The sequence below is a fragment of the Cricetulus griseus genome, chromosome 9, assembly GCF_003668045.3.
Source record: "Cricetulus griseus strain 17A/GY chromosome 9, alternate assembly CriGri-PICRH-1.0, whole genome shotgun sequence".
Lineage (NCBI taxonomy): Eukaryota > Metazoa > Chordata > Mammalia > Rodentia > Cricetidae > Cricetulus > Cricetulus griseus.
In genome coordinates, this window is record NC_048602.1 from 14,669,829 (window position 1) to 14,687,590 (window position 17,762).

At 41.1% G+C, this 17,762-nt stretch overlaps 1 pseudogene; it reads left to right on the forward strand.

The window, feature by feature from the left end:
• Positions 1–7,474: 7,474 nt before the first annotated feature.
• Positions 7,475–10,022, forward strand: LOC118237667 (annotated as a pseudogene).
• The last annotated feature ends 7,740 nt before the right edge of the window (positions 10,023–17,762 follow it).

The window sequence follows — 17,762 nt, forward strand, 5'->3', positions numbered from 1 at the left end:
TAGTACATTGAGGCTACAAGGAAGAGGATTTCCAATGCTTTATTTGGGTCTAGCGGAAGAAAACCATTATCAAAACATTTAGTTTTTTTTAATGTTTTAAAATACCTTTTTCCTAGTGTGGAGGTTGGAGTGAAATTTCCTATGCTTCCAAACCTGAAAGGAACTCATTTTGTAGCCCAGGCTTGCCTCTCCTCACCATGCTCCTGCCTGCCATTGGGAGCGTTTGAATTCTCTGTTTTGCTATGATACCTGGCTAGTGTACTCTGCTGTTAGAACACTCTATACATGGCTGGGATGGAAGCAGCAGTATCAGCCCCTTTACGGAAAGAGTCAGGAGGATGTAGTTGAGGTTAGAGGATCAAATAAGATATGATGTTTTGGCCCTGGAGAAATGACTCAGTGGTTAAGAACACTAGTTGCTCATTCAAAGGTCCTGTGTTCAATTCCCCTCAACCACATGATAGTGCAATCAACTGTAAAGAGATTTGGTGCCTCTTCTGGCCTCCAGGGATACATGAGATCCACTGGCCTCTGCTTCCCAAGTGCTAGGATTAACGTTGTGCATCACCAATGACCATCAATTTATGGATTTTTTGAGATGGGATTTCACCATGGACCTAAGGTTAGTTGTCACTCTTATTTTTTCTATTGGGGTAAAATTAATTTTATTATTCTCCATGATGAATTGACACTATTGCAACATCCTATTCACTATACATTTCAAAAAAAATTCACATACTAAACAAAATTTCAGTTGATGAATGGAATTGAATGATTGAAAATCTTTATGAATTTCATAATATAATATGTGGCTACCTGAAATTGTCTATCACATAGCATTTAGATATAAAAGGCTTCCTGCTAGTTTATTAATGCAGATGATGCAAAGGTATAGTGCCACTAATAATGGAAAATGGTGAGGACTGAGATGTACAAATGGTACCTTACTCAGCAGTGCGGATTTATTCTTCATGCCTGTACTGAGTTGGCACTCTTTATGTTGCTTGAAATGGCCTCCAACTCACAGCAATCCTTCTGCGTTTATCTAACTTGTTTTATGGCGTGAGCTGCCCCATCAGTCTGAGATTTGTTTTACATGTACAACATAGTTCTGAGAGAAAGGTTTGTGACACCTTGTCTGCCTGCATATCTTTTTACTTAATGACTGTTTTATCTCCTTTTCCTTTTGTTTCTTTTTTTTCTTCAAGACAGGGTTTCTCTGTGGCTTTGGGGGCTGTACTAGAACTAGCTCTTGTGGACCAGGATGGTCTTGAACTCACAGAGATCTGCGTGCCTCTGCCTCCCGTGTGCTGGGATTAAAGGCGTGTGCCAACACCGCCCAGCTTTTCCTTTTCTGTTTTCATGTTTGTGAGCCTTTGTATGCAACATTTCTGCACAATATGGGTGCCTGAGTATTCTGAAAGCCAGAAAGAGGCTCTCCCTAGAACAGAAGATAGAGATGAATGGGATCAAGAGAATGAACCATGGTCCTGGGCAAGGACAAAATTTGCTCTTATCCACTCAGCTTTTTCTACATGTCCTCAATGTCAATTATCACTTGATTAGACACAAATTAATTTTTATTTCATATTTTGGATTTGCATGAATGTGAACATGCATGGCAAGATCCAGATGTGAGAAGACCACTTGACAGATTCAGTGCTCTCCTTGCAGACACTGAAGTGGGATCTTCATGCTGATGCAGGCAGTGAATGGACCTGCTGAGTCAGCTCAAAGATGATCTGCGTCTTAAGATCCAGGTTTGAGTTACCTGTGTGTGGATGAAGGAAACTCAAAAGTTGATGGCAAGTGTGTGGTTGAATACTGAGCATACCAGGTACAGTTTAGTCTGGACAGTGTCAGAATATGTGTCCAAACAGTAAGAAAGATCTGGGGTGAATCCTGCTCCATATAGTACAGGAATAACCTGTTCCAAGTCAAGTTTCATTATACTTCATGTTTCAAAAGACAAATAGAAGAGGCTGGGAGTTAGCTCAGTGGTAGAGCAATTACAGGACATGTACTAAGGTCAATACCAAGTACCACATACAGATTTTAAATAATAGAGATATGCCTATGTTTTTAAAAAAAAAGGACTGAAAGCCAGGTGGTGTACACCTTTAATACCAGCCCTGGGAGGCAGAGGCAGGCAGATCTCAGTGAGTTCAACACCAGCCTGGTCTACAAGAGCCAGGACAGCCTCCAAAGCCACAGAGAAACCCTGTCTCAAAAACAAAACAAAAACAAAAACAAAAACAAACTAAAAAAAGGGACTGAAAATAAAATTCAGAAACTGAAAACCAGAAATAAGAAGTCCCTTGAAACTTTGGGTGTGAGACTCTATCTTAATTTTCCTACCAAAGTAACCACAACAGCACAACCCTAACTAAGGATTTCATCTTTTTGTGTTTTATGGAGATGAGAGCTCTTATAGCCCAGGATGGCCAACAATTCCCCATGTAGCCAAGGATGTCCTTGAACATCCCACTTCTCCTTCTTAAGTGCTGAGATGAGAGGTGGACACCATTGATCCTGGCTCATGTACTACTGTGGATCTTCCCAAGGCCTCATCCCTCCTAGAGAAGAACATGCTTTCATCTGCAGATTCCTGCTATCTCCCCAGTATTGGAATGACCCAAGTCTGGTAGCCTCACTCATCTGTCTTCTGTGGCTTTTCAAAAACTTGGATTTCTTTCTTTCCTTTTTGTTCTTGGACAATAGGTCTCACTATGTAGCTCAGGCTATACTTGAACTCTATTTCATCAGGTCTCAGCATCCAGATATTGGTGATATCCTGATTTCAGCTACACCCAGAATGAGAGGGGGGGAAGGAGAGACAGGAAAGTGATGGAAGCATAAGCTGTTGTGGGTCTGAGGATCAGAATCCCCATAAACAGATACATAGGTTCCAAAAAGCCAGATTTATCCCTAGGCAGCATTACAGAAGCTGATTGATCAGAGACCACAATGCAGACTCAGGAGCTAATTCCTTACTGTATTCTCCTCTCTAGGATCCCATATAGGCACCATCCAAGCAGATCTGAAACTAAAAGCTTGACTTACTTCCACAGGAGCAGATTACAGATAGTCTGTGGTGCTGCCTGATTGAATTTGGGAGTCCTCATGGGAGGACCTTTAGACCCAGACAATGCATCAAGATTTTGTTGCCCCAAGGCTCCAAATCAATCCAAGCAGACACAGAGGTTTCCCTATGTGTTCCACCTTTTCAAATCAAAATAAACGATCAGAATCACTTGCTCTTAAACTAGATGGGAAAAGCAATCATGATTTAGAGAACTAAAGTTGCACAACAGACTCTTTCCCTTGTTATGGAGGTGTAGTTCAGGTATTGGAAGGTCCCCAACTCCCATAGGGCTTTACAATGTGAATATTATTTCCCCCTACAGGTAAAATGTTTTCTAAAGTCAAAATGGCAGCACTTAAGACAAGGGGCTTATGTCTGTTCCCACCCAAGGGATGTCATTTATTGGCCTGTTCATCTCAGATGACAAATCATTCCGAATGCTCTTGTGCAGTCAAAGGTTTCTAACACTGCCTTGGGGGCACCTGACAAGTCGTGGTTCACTTTGCTTTACAGACACCATCTGGATGTGCAGCCAGGTGGCCTTGTTATGACATCTTCTACTTGAGTTTCCGAATTAATAATAGAAAGCCCAGTTATCTCCACATTAGTTCTATTGACATCGAATATGATGTCACATGCCCAATAGTTCAGAAATGCTCCCTAGCCTTTCCCTGGCAGGCTCAGTCTGTGGAAAGCAGAAACTGGGTGAGGTGGGCAGATGACACAGGCAATTGCTGTTACACTGTAAAGATTTTCACTCTAATAGATTTAATGAAACACTGATTGGTCAGTATCCAGCCAGGCAGGGAGTACTGGAGGCAAAACCAAACAAAGGATGCTTGGATGAGAAAGGCAACTCCAGATGGTCACCAGCCAATGCAGAGAGAAGGTGAGAATGCTATACTGAGCAAAGGAACCAATAGTAGCAACCTAACCAAGACTTTGTCTGAAACATGAAAGCAAACAAAACAAAATAACTTCCTGTATAGCTGCTCTGATACCATTCAACTGAATAACAGCACCCAAAATAAAGTTAGTGTAAAATGGAGATACCAGTGCATGGAGTCTAAAAGGAAGTGTAAATCCAATGTATTGTTTGGGTCTAGCTAAAGACAAACTGTATCAAAGACATATCTTTTTATTTGCTTTTTAAAATACGGTTTTTCCCCACAGTAGAGGCGAGAGTGAAATTGGCTGTGCTTCCTGAATGGAACTCCTTATGTATTACTGAAAGATTTTAGTTTGCTGAGAGAAAAAGTTTTGAAAGATTTTAGTTCACAGAGAGAAAAAGTTTTCCACAGGCCTTGGCCCATTTCAAGGAAGTTGGCCCCAACTCTGGGCACATCCTATGGTTTAGACAGAGGCAAATGACAAGACAACGCTCTTTGGGTCATACCTGGCTGGCCAACAGACAATCAAGGACTTTTCAGGGTAGTTCTGTGGTTTTTCCTTTGTAGAAAAGCAGGTCACACCTGGGTGACCACTCTAACATGAAATCATACTTTGTAATCAATCACTTTGTGCCCCTTGCCTGTATGCTGATCTGTGTTTTTTTTTTCCTATATAAGGAGCTTGCACCTCATGCTGGGGTGTGCAGCTTTTCCGATATTGCTGACACCTGAATGGGCATTCGTTCAATAAATCCTCTTGCTTTTGCAGCTCTTGGTCTGGTTTCTGAGTCTCGGGGGCTCCTCAGTATCCTGAGGCCCTTAGGGCTCTGGGGATCTTTCAGTCCAGGCTAGCCCCTCCTTTTTTTCTTTTTGGTGTTTCAAGACAGGGTTTCTCTGTGGCTTTGGAGGCTGTCCTTGAACTAGCTCTTTTAGACCAGGCTAGTCTCAAACTAACAGAGATCTGATTGCCTCTGCTTCCCAAGTGCTTGGACAAAAGGCATGGGCCACCTCCACCCAGCTCAGGCTAGCTCTTCTTTAACATGCACTTGCCTATCATTGAGAGTGTTGTGATTCTCTTTTAGCTATGATTCCTGGATAGTGTATTTGGCTATTAAACACTGCATAGATACATGGCTGTAGTAATATACTATTTCTGGTCTACTAAAGCTTGACTTCGAATTCAGAAAGCAAAGTCAGCCTCAAGCTATATTGGTCAGGGAGTGGTGGTACACACCTTTAATCCTAGAACTCAGGATTCAGAGATAGAGGGATCTCTCTGAGTTCAAGGGCATGCAGGGATATTGGATAGTGAATCAGTCTAAAAGAGTAACAGATCACACGCCTATAATCCCAGCATTGGGGGGCTATAAAAGATAGAAGCAGGGACTTCAGTATTCAGCATCAGTCATTCTTCCACAGCTGAACTGAAGACAGGCATTCATTCTCCAGGCAGGAAAGAGAGGCAGCAGTTTGAGGTTTGGTGAACCGGTCGTGTGTGGATCAACCCTTTCATCCTGAGCCTGAGGTAAGAGCTAGTGAACATATGCTTTGCTTTTCTCTAATTCAACTTGAAGTATAAATCCCAATATCAGTTTCTGGGTCATTTATATATCATTTTGCCCCTTGCATGGTGACAGAAGCCTGTATTGGCAGAACATTATGGAGAGAGTAAAAGGATCCAGACACTCTGGTCTCTGTAGTGTGCTTCAGGTGAGTTCAGGTCAGGGGATCAAATAAGATATGTTACACTTTGATATAAGTGCTTTGGTTGTGGAGTTTTGAGCACAATATACAAGTGGTCTGAGTTTGAGCCACATTCCCAGGTCATCTGTTTTTGTTTAAATTAGGTAGTCACAACAGCTCTTCAGGCAGAGATGTCTGTCCAGGGTCTGTAATTTTCTATGCTCAGGACCGTAATTCTAGTTCCCAGGTTTGTCTTGTATGTGCTTCTTGGGTCTTTCCTTTTTTAAATATCACTCCCAGACAATGTCAAGTAAATAGTCAAGGCTGAAGCAAGCACATTGCTAAAGATTAGTTCACAGCTCAGCTACAACATGGGGCTGGTTATCAGAAAGCTAATAGCAGATCCCAGAACAACAACTTGTAAGCTACAGTTCAGGGAAATTATAATTCAAAGAATAACAAAACCCTATTCAGTGAAGCTTTATTGAAAGGAATGCTAAGGGTTTGAATTACAGAGCAGATTCTATCTAGAATTCCAAAATGGGCCTAAGAATCTTTGTAAAGCCAAAATGATCTGGATTTCAAGAACAGCCTTTCCTATTTTTGACAAGTCTCAAACATACACAAAGTCCAATGTGGTGGTTCTCACCTTTAATACCAACACTGTGGATTAGAGACTTTGCCTTCAACCCATCTCAGGTCATTGTCTTTCATGTATGGAGAGATGTGAACAACCTTATTTACTTCCCAGGCCAGTGACTACATGCCTGGCTCAAAGATCACTTCCCATTTCCCTTGGGACACTATCTCTCCTAGATTTCTGATAGTGACATTAAGTGCACTCTGATTTCCAGGTAGGTGTTGACATTGTTCTTGCTCATCCTCCTGAGTAATGGCCACTTCATGGATCATCAGAATTTGGAGGTTCCCAGATCTAGGCACAGCTGACTATATTATGGAGACAAGTGAGGCCACAAGATCATCAGCCTGTACATAGCACAGCAAACAAGCATATAGGAAGTGCTAATTTAGCTGGGTGGTAGAGGTATACGCCTTTAATCCCAGCATTTGGGAGATAGACTTGGGGGATATCAGTGAATTCAAGGTCAGGATAGGCTCCAAAGCTGCACGGAAAAAACATGTCTCAAAAAAAAAAAAGCCTGGTGGTGGTGGTGGTGCTAGCCTTTAGTCCCACCACTCCGGGAGGGAGAGGCAGGTGGATCTCTATGAGTTCAAGACCAGCCTGGTCTACCAGTGCTAGTACCAGGATAGCCTCAAAAGCCACAGAGAAACCCCGTCTCAAGAAAAATCAAAAAGAAAAGAAAAAAAATTAATTTATCCAGGTGGTGGTGTCACATGCCTGTGGTGAAATATTTTTCAGTTATTAAAGCCATTAGAGATCAAAGTAGCAGAGCAGCCATACAAAGAGTTCAGTGGTCAAGAGTTCAGTGTTGCTCCAGTTTCCAAAATTTTACCAATAATAGTGACTTTTTAAATCTCAAGGAGTCTCCTAAGGAGTTCCATTGATTGAATGCAGTGCATATTGGGTGTGAGAGCTTTAAATTTGCTCATGATGATCAGGAGAGTCATTTGAAGATGGTTGCCCACAAACATTTGATTATCCATTATCTCATTGCCCAGGGCAGTGGGATTCGGGGGAGAAATTCTTGAGATTGGCAGAATAACAGAGATTTGTTCCCATGGGTGCTCATCTCCATGAGGTCTTCGAGGGTCCTGTGACTAGGAGAAAGACAGATAATGAGTAATTGGAAATACACTTTTTTCCAGCATTTCTAGACTACTGACTGAGGCCTGCATGGTTTATGTGATGAAGGGGCAAAGGGGCATGCTGAATATGTTTTGCCTAAAAAGGGTTTATTCTCCGGAAATTTCTATAGCACTGGAGTATATGAAGGTCAGAATGAGTTCCCCATCCACACTCCAGCAGCTGGCAATAAGAAGTCTACTAAAAGATGAAGCCCTGGTTTTCTCTGCTCTGAAGAACCTGCCCATGGAACTCTTCCCACCGCTATTCAAAGGTGCTTTCGATGGCCAACAAACAAATATCCTGACAGTGATCGTGTCAGCCTGGCCCTTCCGATTCCTTCCTGTGGGAGCCCTGATGAAGACCCCTGACCTGGAGACCTTGAAGGCTGTGCTGGGTGTCCTTGATTTACTGATTAAGGAAAAGGATAGACCTAGGTAAGTGAGAAAAAGGTAGTATGGAGGGGAAGAGTGAATGGAGGGAAGTGACTATAGAGTTCAGAATGTGGTCCAAGTTGAATCAGAGCTTTCTTAGACAAATGATAAAATGAGAAAGGACTGTGGTGCATGGAGCACAATACTAATAGATGTAGTCAACTTACAATGACTCTACCTTTGCCTCTTCTTCCTCTTTGTTTAAAGAATGGACTGAAGGAAAGTGATGTGTGCGGTCAAGACAGATTACACATTGATAGTCTTGTCATTTGATTCTACTTCTCATCTGACAAACAGGAGTTGCAAACTAGAAGTCCTTGATCTTCGGAATGCCCAACATAACTTCTGGAATTCGTGAGCTGGATTAGAGGATGCTGTCTGTTCCCCAGATGTTAATGAGAAACAACCAGTGGGGAATCATCACCTACAACAGGGAAAACAGGTTGTGACTGTGATGATGAACCTTTCCCTCAAGTCCAGGTATCTCTGCAAATACCTAAAATATTTCTGCTCATGGGCCATTCAGAGAAAAGAAGTGCTACAGGCGATCTGTGAAAAGCTGGAGTTTGGGACCATCCCTGCCTATAACCCTGTTAGTCTGCTGGAAGTATTTGAACCAAAATCTATACTGGAGTTGGTGGTGAATGGTCACTGGGACATGAGAACCCTTGCAATGTTTGCCCCTGGCCTGGGTCAGATGAGAAACCTTCAGAAACTCCATCTCAATGATATCTGCATGTCTTTGGAATCAATTAGGAACCGAGAAATGAATGTATGGTATATTAGGAAAATCACACCCCAGTTCTCCCATCTCATGAAGCTCCAGTATCTCTACTTGAATGGTGTTTTCTTCCTGAATGAAAGATTAGAACAAGTACTCAGGTGAGTAAGTATAGAGAGCTTTCTCTGCAGGACATAGAAGAGCTTTTCCAGCTTACATGAAAGATCAGTTTACAACTGGGACTTCCCAGCCACCCCCAAGTATAAGAACTTAGGATGATTGATCTAGTAGTCTTTCTGCTACTCAGGCATCCAAGATCTAGAAATGGTCTTGGTAGGGACCCAGTTGAGGGGAAAAGAGATCTATACAGGGGATGGGATTTTAAAATACATGTTACCCCATGGCATCACTGTCCTTTGAATCTATTCACAGCTTATTTCTCTCTCTCTCTCTCTGTGATTCCCCAAAGGACAGGTACTCTTTGAGCACTGGTAGGGTCTGTGTAAATGGAAAATGACTGAGAGTGATTAGGTACTCGGGCAAGCACTGTAAGTAGGACAGAGGCTGTGCTAGGAAGGTGGGTCTCATTGATACCAATGTTGTCACAAACAGGGAAAGCTCTAAACTGCCCCTAGGTGGTCCTCCTTGGTTTCCTACTGACACCATTTTTCAGCTGATGAGGTTTTGGGCTTGACAGTGCAAAAGGAACAGATTTGGGGACAGAAACATTCACAACGATGCATGTGATGTTAATCCTCCAATCACGGAGCATACTGTGCTTGACATTCATGATGCTCTCAGAATGAGCTTAGTGGTAACTAGGGTCTGCTACCTTGAAGTCATTGCACTTTCTCTATCACTATTATACATACTTTGTCTTTATGTAGGTCCTTGGAGAGTCCCTTAGAGACCCTTGCAATCACGTGCTGCATGCTATCAGAAGAAGACATGAGGTATCTGTCCCAGTATCCAAGCATTCATCAGCTCAGACCTCTGGACCTGAGTAGATTTAATTCATCCCCTTCTAGGAAAGCTGCTAGAGAAACTGACAGCTACTCTGAAGATACTAAAATTGAAGGATTGTACACTCAAGGACTTCCAAATCAGTGTCCTCCTCCCTGCCCTGAGCCAGTGTTCCCAGCTGGTTGAGCTCAATTTTGCGAGGAACTTCCTGTCTCTGTCCAGCCTTAAGAAGCTGCTGTAGCACACTGCCAACCTGAGACAGTTGACCCGAGAGACATACCCTGCTCCGGAAGAAGTCTATGATGGCATCGGTAATGTTCTGCCAGACAGATTTGCCCAACATTGCTCTGAGCTCTTGGAAACACTCAGGGGTATAAGAGAGCCTAATGAGGTCTCCTTTGTGAGTAGGAGATGTCTACATTGCTGGAAATTTGTTTCTATGACCTGGAAGACTCACTATGTTCCTGTTGGCAAAAAATAATGAGAGATTACTTTTGGGCTCTGATAAATGAAAGCCAGGACTCATGTGACTTATTAGAGACATAGAGTGTATTTGTTTAAGGTGTTTTGGATTTATTTGGAAGCAATATTTTTCTATTGATTCAGACTAGTGAGAATCTTTGAACTGGAGAATCAGGTGCTCCTGATCTGCTGAGGGCTAATAGTGATGGAAACTTTGGACAGAAAAAGTGATTGGAAAATAGTAGGGATTGCATCCCAGCACACAGTGTATGAGAGACCATAGACATACAGGAAGGGAAAAAGAGAGGATAATCCAAAGAGCATAATTGACTTGATGAAGTGTATTCCATATCTCTGCCTTTGTTTGGCTTGCTCCTTGTCCAACTTAGATAAAAATTTATAAATATGTACATATATTTCTTTTGTGAAAAATACTGTTGACACGAGAAAGAACTGGTGTTAAGCACGCAGTATTCTCACTAGTGAGGTGTGAACTGTCTTTCTCTGGAAATTACTTCCCCCACCATCCTTAGCATTACAGTTTCCAGTAAATTCAATAAAACTGTTTTTCATGAGAGAATGTGTTGTGTACTTTTAATTTGAGTCAGTTCATTGAATCTTGTAGTTGTTCACTGTGATTACTGTGTTTGCACACTCTTGTGTCTCCTTGTCTCTAAACCTTCTGCACCCTAGAATTTTTAGAGAAAATAATGACCCAACATGCCATGTTCTTGGCTATTTCCTATATCCCAGCTTCATGTAAGCCTAGCCAGAAAGCTAGAGAGTCTGTTGGAGAGATGGCTCAGATGTTTAGAGTGCTTACTGCTCCTTCTGGGGACTGTGTTTGATTTCAGCAGGCAGAAACACTTGGAACTGTTCCAGTTTATCTGACATTTATTTCTGGTTCCTAGGAGCACTTGAAGTCATCTCCACCTCCACAGATAATGCACGCATGCCCTCTAACATACATAATTAAAAGTAGGCAAATATAAAGTATTAAATAAAAATAAATCCATAGAATTAAATATGAAGCCCTTCTAGAGGTTGATAAACCCACTGGGCTTAGCACATCAAGTATGAAAAAGCAAATGGCAGGTGTGCTGATGATGCTCATGTGTGATCTCCATAGTAGAAGATAAAGGTAGAAGATTATGTTTGTGGTAAAGGGAAATACTTAGCATGTATGAAGGAATACATTGATCCAAGCTCTTTGCCATCTTACTTCCCTCAAGATACTAAAGCTTCACAGACATGTTTTCAGGACTTGTTTTTCTTTCATTTATTGTCATGGAGTGTGTACGTCAGTCTGTACATAGGTCTTTATGTGTGATTGTAACAATGTGGAGGTCAGAAGATGCCTCTCTCTCTCTCTCTCTCTCTCTCTCTCTCTCTCTCTCTCTCTCTCTCGCTTTCTCTCTTTCTCTCTCTGTCTGTCCCTGCGACACATTTCAGGCTGTTCCTGCAGTTACTATGTTTACGAGGATAAATTTGAACTTACAGAAATCCACATGCCACTGCCTTCCTTGTGTTAGAATTAAAGGTACTTGCCACCATGATTGGCCTCACAGGATAATTTCCAGGTTCAGTTTCTTTTTGCATAGGAAATTCAGGGGATCACAGTAAGGTGTTCTGTGCTTGTCTAGCAAATTCTCTTCGTGTGAACCACTGCAAAGTTCCACAATTTGACTTTCTCTCTAAGCCAAAGGCTAGATGAAGCACTCTGCATGCTGTGGCCACATGTCAGTAATTCTCAGTCCAAGCTCATGGACTGGGTTATCAGTGTGCTCCTGGATTCACCATATCTATAACACTTATCACTTAAAGATGGCACATTTGATGCTATCAGTTCCATAGACCTGTGTAGGACTCCATGTAGATGAACATAATGGAGACTGAGAAAACTTATACCATCCACCCTGGGACTGGAATGCAGTGGCTGATTAGAGGGAACATGTATCGGAATGTGTGAGTGCAGTTACAGTTTGGAGAGCACCAACCTTCTGGATGTTGAGGTAGGAGGATCTAAAGTCCATCCTTAGCCTGGGCTACATGGTCAAATCTAGTAGCAAAATCAAAATAGAAGGAAACAAAACCAAGTTCCCAGAAAATCAACAAAAGCTAGAGGAGTGAGTATATTCTTCACAGGCCTATACCAACTCATTTTCTCATACAGTGGTAGCAGGTTGGGTGAACACTGGAATCTATGGTTGAAGATTCAGAATGTGCCTGAGTAGGGTGAGCACTTTCCTAATACACAGGAGGCAATGGATGGATCCACAGAAAGGCATGGACCAGGAGATAGACATTTGAATGTAAACGGTTCCCATAAGTTTGTAAGTACAGCACTACTGGGAGGTGTAGCCTTGCTGAAGGAAGTGTGTCACTGTGGGGTCTGGCTTTTTGTCTGCTTTGTTTATGCATCACTCAGTGTCATAGTCCACTTATTTGCTGATAGATGTAGGACTCCCATCTATTTCTCCAAAACCATGTCTTCTTGAGTGGTTCCAAGTCCAGCCATGATGATAATGGAATGAATCTATGAAACTGAAAGACAGCAGCATCAATAAAGTTCTCCAGATGTCCTAGATAGTATGGGACTGATGCATCAGATGTGTCATCCAGAGGTGGAAGGAAGTAGAGATGGGGAGAAGGCAGAGCTCATTCATGTTCCACCCCATGAGCATTGACTTGAGTTGCTGATACTTAGCCACAGTACCATAGTTTGGGAGTGGAAGACCTGACTAGGATACAAAAAAACGATGTTTCATGGATGATAATTACTTTATTTTCTCAAATGGATTCTGGCACAAAAGCCAGTGGCTACAAACAGCTGAGGCAGAGGCTTGTATTACAGATGCAGGTTCTTCATCCCAAGCTGGACTGGAGGAGATGAGACAGATATGGGGGAGGATAAGATTCCCCCTGAAGGGAATATCCTCATGGCCACGTTCTTACCTGAGTCAATCTGTTATCCTGAAGGACCTTGGTATTGCATGAATATGGGGTGCAAGGTTAGAGCTTGGCATGAAAATCCTGGTTTGTGTCCTTGTATCTCTACAGGTGAATTACACAAAATAAAAGGCCCAAGACTCTGCTTGACTATTTATGAGATCCACTGGAATTTTATGAATTTAGCAGACTCACTGCATCTGGTGTATACATTAGAGGGAACAGCTGTTTTCTAGAATTACTTTGACCTTGAAGAATTCTTGTGGAAAATGGTGATTGTTTGGCGAAGGGCCATTGAAGCCATCCCATGACTTTGGTCATAAAAGTCCTCTGGCACATCTGGGGCACTTGTATTATTGTGTATTGCAAATTACACCTAATAAATGACTAGAAACCTGGGGACATGTGATGGTCTTCTCAGTAATATATGTAATATAGAGCCAGACTTTCATGGCCCACACATTTAGTCCCAACACTCGGAGGCAGATGCATGTGGGTCTCTGTGAGTTTGAGACCAACCTGGTCTACAAGAGCTAGTTCAAGGACAACTTCCAAAGCCACAGAGAAATTTTGTCTCATGGAAAAAAATAATGTAAATTAGATTAGGGACCTTCATTGGAGAAAATAATTTGTGTAACAATAAAAGCAGAGAAAGTTGAACTACCTTATAGAGATGAGTGTTTCCTTGAGCTCAGCACAATGTTGGGAAATTTCCTCTACTTGGATATATCAAAAGTGATCATAGACCTCTTGGAGCAGGGCAGAGCTCCTTAGTCAGCTGCCTTAGGTTGGCAGTATGGTGAGGAAGTTCTTTGAGCATGTCAGTGGAGAAGTCATTGTTGATGAGATTGATAGTTGTGAGCTGGTTGAATTACCTCAGGGCAGGGAGAAGAACCCTGATATTAGTATCTTTTATCCCACAGTCATTTGCTTTCAGGGGCTTCAGAGTGCCTGGAACACTCTTTAAGCAAATTATAAAAGGCATGGAATCCAAATAACTTAAGATGAGTCCTCTCAAGTACAGTTATTTAAGGCCAGATTGACTAAACTGTGTAAATGTACTACATTTTTTTCATCCATCCTTGAACATGAGAGATCTTTCCATCTTCTGATATTTTCTTCAATTTCTTTCTTCAATGGTTATAAACATTTTTTTTATTTTATTAGTTCACATTAGATAAAAGCTTGCTTCAGATGTCAGTCCCTTCTCCCTATCCCTCCCCTCAACATCCCTCCTGCCCTTAGCCATTCCCCCTCCACTCCTGTGGCAGGGTAAGGCCCTCAAAGGGGGCTTTGCAAAGTCTACCACATCATCCTGGGCCAGGCCTAGGCCCTACCCCATGTGTCCAGGTCAAGAGAGCATCCCTTCACATGGGATGAGCACTCAAAATCCCTTCTTTTTTTAAGACCTTACATATTTAATACAGTGCATTACCTCTGTACAAATGGAAAATAATTAAGTTCAAAATTTCTAGACCAATATGGCTATTAATTTTTGTACAATGACAACTGAACATGGTAAACTGGTATACTTTTTCCCAAAGTTGACTGCACAGCTAAAGTTTCCAAAAATTCAAATATATATATATATATATATATATATATATATATATATGCAAAAAGACCAATAATGACAGTATGTTATGCATCAATAGCAGCAGCACCTTTTCCAGGTTTTGCAGTCAGTCATTTGAACAAAATTATACAGACATCTAGCACTCTCTTATATTGGGAAATTACCAATACGGAGTCAGGTAGAAATATAAGGGTATTTAATAGGGAAAAGCCTTACTTACAGAGCAACCTAGCCAGCTGGCATGGCAGCAGTCTGTCCAGCAAGTACAAAAGTGAAACCCAAGGAGAAAATGCAGTCACTCTATATCACCCTGACCACGCCCTCACAAGCATTGTCAGGCACACCTGTAGACAGCCCCTAAGTAGGCGTGGCTACAGCTTCCCCTACAATTCCCCTTTTAGTCTAAAAGAGGATTAAAACTTAACAATATAAAGTATCCAAACTTAACAATCATAAAGGTAAAATGTGAGAAGGTACAACAATCTGCTTATGTTACATCCTATATATCTATTTTAACTAAACCCTAAAGTCATCTGAAAGATGTGTCCAAGCGTGAACACCTCATTCCAATCCCAACCGTAAACAATATGAAGTTAGCACTAACTAGGTATATACACTATCCTAAGTGACAACAATGGGGAAGGGGGCGTAGCATACTCCAAGTTACTTCTTGCTGAAATGGGACGATGATAGTCATGTGGGGTACAGTAGGAAGAAAATATTAGTGTAGTAAAAGTGTTGAATGTATTGTATCCAGTCCATGTTAGATGGGATTCTCTTGATTGAAGATCTCGATTGAAATCCTCAACTTAATTGAAGTCAGTATCCGAAGCTTTGGCCGGAGTGTCAGTTGAAATGGAGCAAGTTGGATCCAGTGAATCGAGGAGGTGTCGCCCATTTTCTTTCCAGGGAATCCAGGGATTGCTGTCAGGCAGATCTTCATTGGCTGTGTGGGACCCAAACATAAACAGTTAGCAGAGTAATGTTTGCTTTTGTAGGTACACATGCTGGGAAATGCAACCATGAGAGCATAACAATTATGAGAGGGTGTACAACTTGAGTGAAAGATCCAAGAAAACAAAGTCCCCAAATTCTTCTTTTATTCTGTATTACATCAATTGGCTTCTTGATACAACACAGAAACACTAAAGTTTAGTTAAATAACGTGCTTGGATTTTCGAAGAGGAAATCCAAATCCACCTCTAAATCCAGCATTGGCTTAATTGAATAGGGACTGGGAAATAAAGAAAAATAGAGTTCTGTGAGAAACAGTTGTAAAGTTTACCATATGGCACGTTCCTTTTGTTTGATGGTTATAGCTACCTTTTCTTCGTAAGTATCTACCCATGCAGTGTCCTTTTGCCTTCTGGAGAGGAGTTTTCCTGTGAAGATAAAAGCAAAACACTTCCCTTTCCTTTGGGAGGTTTCTATTTATTTTACGAGATATACCTTAGTAAAATACCTGTCATTTGTCATTGTCGAGAGATTTTTCCTTTTCCACTCAACTTTTCAACTTTGATGGTATCCAAAGTTTTTCTTCTCCTGTGGAAACCAATGCAAAACCCTGACCCCAACGTAACACATGTCCTGGTTTCCATTCAGAGGTTAGTATATCTTTGAAGTATACCGGCTAATTCAGTTCAGCAGTTTTCTCCGTAGTCCAGTGACTATCTGCAGCTTTTTGTCCTTTTTTCATTGGTATTATGAAAGTTTAGTGTTAATAAAGCATTATGCAACCTATGTTTGGGGGGTTTAGTCTTCCAAGCTTGTTTGTTGAGAATCTCCTTAAGTGTTCTATTAGATCGCTCAACCACTGCTTGTCCTGTAGGATTGTGTGGTATACCAGTAACATGCTTTATGTTATAATATTTGAAACATTGTTCCAATTTTGTAGAGACATATGCTGGAGCATTGTCAGTTTTTATTTGTGCAGGTATACCCATAACTGCCATCACCTCTAGCAGGTGTGTAATAAGAGAATCAGCTTTTTCAGAGTCAAGAGCAGTAGCCTATTTGAACCCTGAGAATGTGTCTATAGTATGAATGCACATATTTCAAATTTCCAAATTCTGCAAAGTGAAAGACATCCATCTGCCAAACCTGATTTCCCCGAATGGCCTTAGGATTACAACCTGCTGGCAATGGAGTTTGATTATAAAAGGATCAAGTACGACAGTTTTTCTCTATCTCCTTGGCTTGTTGCCAAGTGATGAAGTCCTTTTTCAAACCTTTGCTATTTACATGATGTTTCTTATGAAATTCTGAGGCTTCTAGCACACTTCCAATTAATAAACGATCAATCTCATCATTGCCTTGTGCTAGTGGGCATGGCAGACCCATATGGGTTCTGATATGTGTAATGTATATAGGATTACTTCTGTTTGTGATTGTTTCCTGCAATTGTAAAAACAGAGAAGTTAATTCTGTATTTTCAGGAACGAATTCTGCAGTCTCAATGTGTAACATGACTCTCTGTGCATATTGAGAATCAGTAACTATATTAAGAGGTTCTGTAAAATTCTTAAGTACGATGAGAATTGCATATAATTCTGCCTTCTGTACAGATGTATATGGACTTTGAACTACTTTACTTACCTTACCTGATTTTTAACCTGCCTTACCTGATTTGTTGGCATCAGTGTAGAATGTATGAATTCCAGAAATGGGAGTTACAATACGGGAAAGAATCCAGACTGTCTTTTTATGAATTTAATTTTGTCAGTTTAGGTTTAGTTGTTGCTAATTGTTCCCAAAAAGTCAGTAACAGCTATTTGCCAATATTCTTTATCTTTCCACTAATTTCTTCATTAGTTAAAGGTACTATAATTTCTGCTGGATCTTTTCCAGGCAGCTGACGAAGTCTTAATTTACCCTTTAAAATCAAATCAGAAATCTTTTCTATATATATATCTTTAACTTTTTATTCTGTTTATGTGGCAGAAATATCCATTCCAATATAGTGTCTTCCCTCTGCATCAGAATCCCAGAAGAGTATTCTCTGCATGGCAAGATAACCAGAATATAGCCTAAATTAGGGTTTATCTGATTTACGTGTGCATCCAATATTCTGTTTTCTACCCATTGTAACTCTTTTTCTGTCTCAGTACATAATATTCTCATACTGTTTAGGTCCTTATCACCTTTAAGGGCCATTTTTAAATGCTTTAAGTCACGTTCTTCTACACCAATAATTGTCTGTAATTGAGAAACTTCCCCTAATAATTTCTGAAGAGA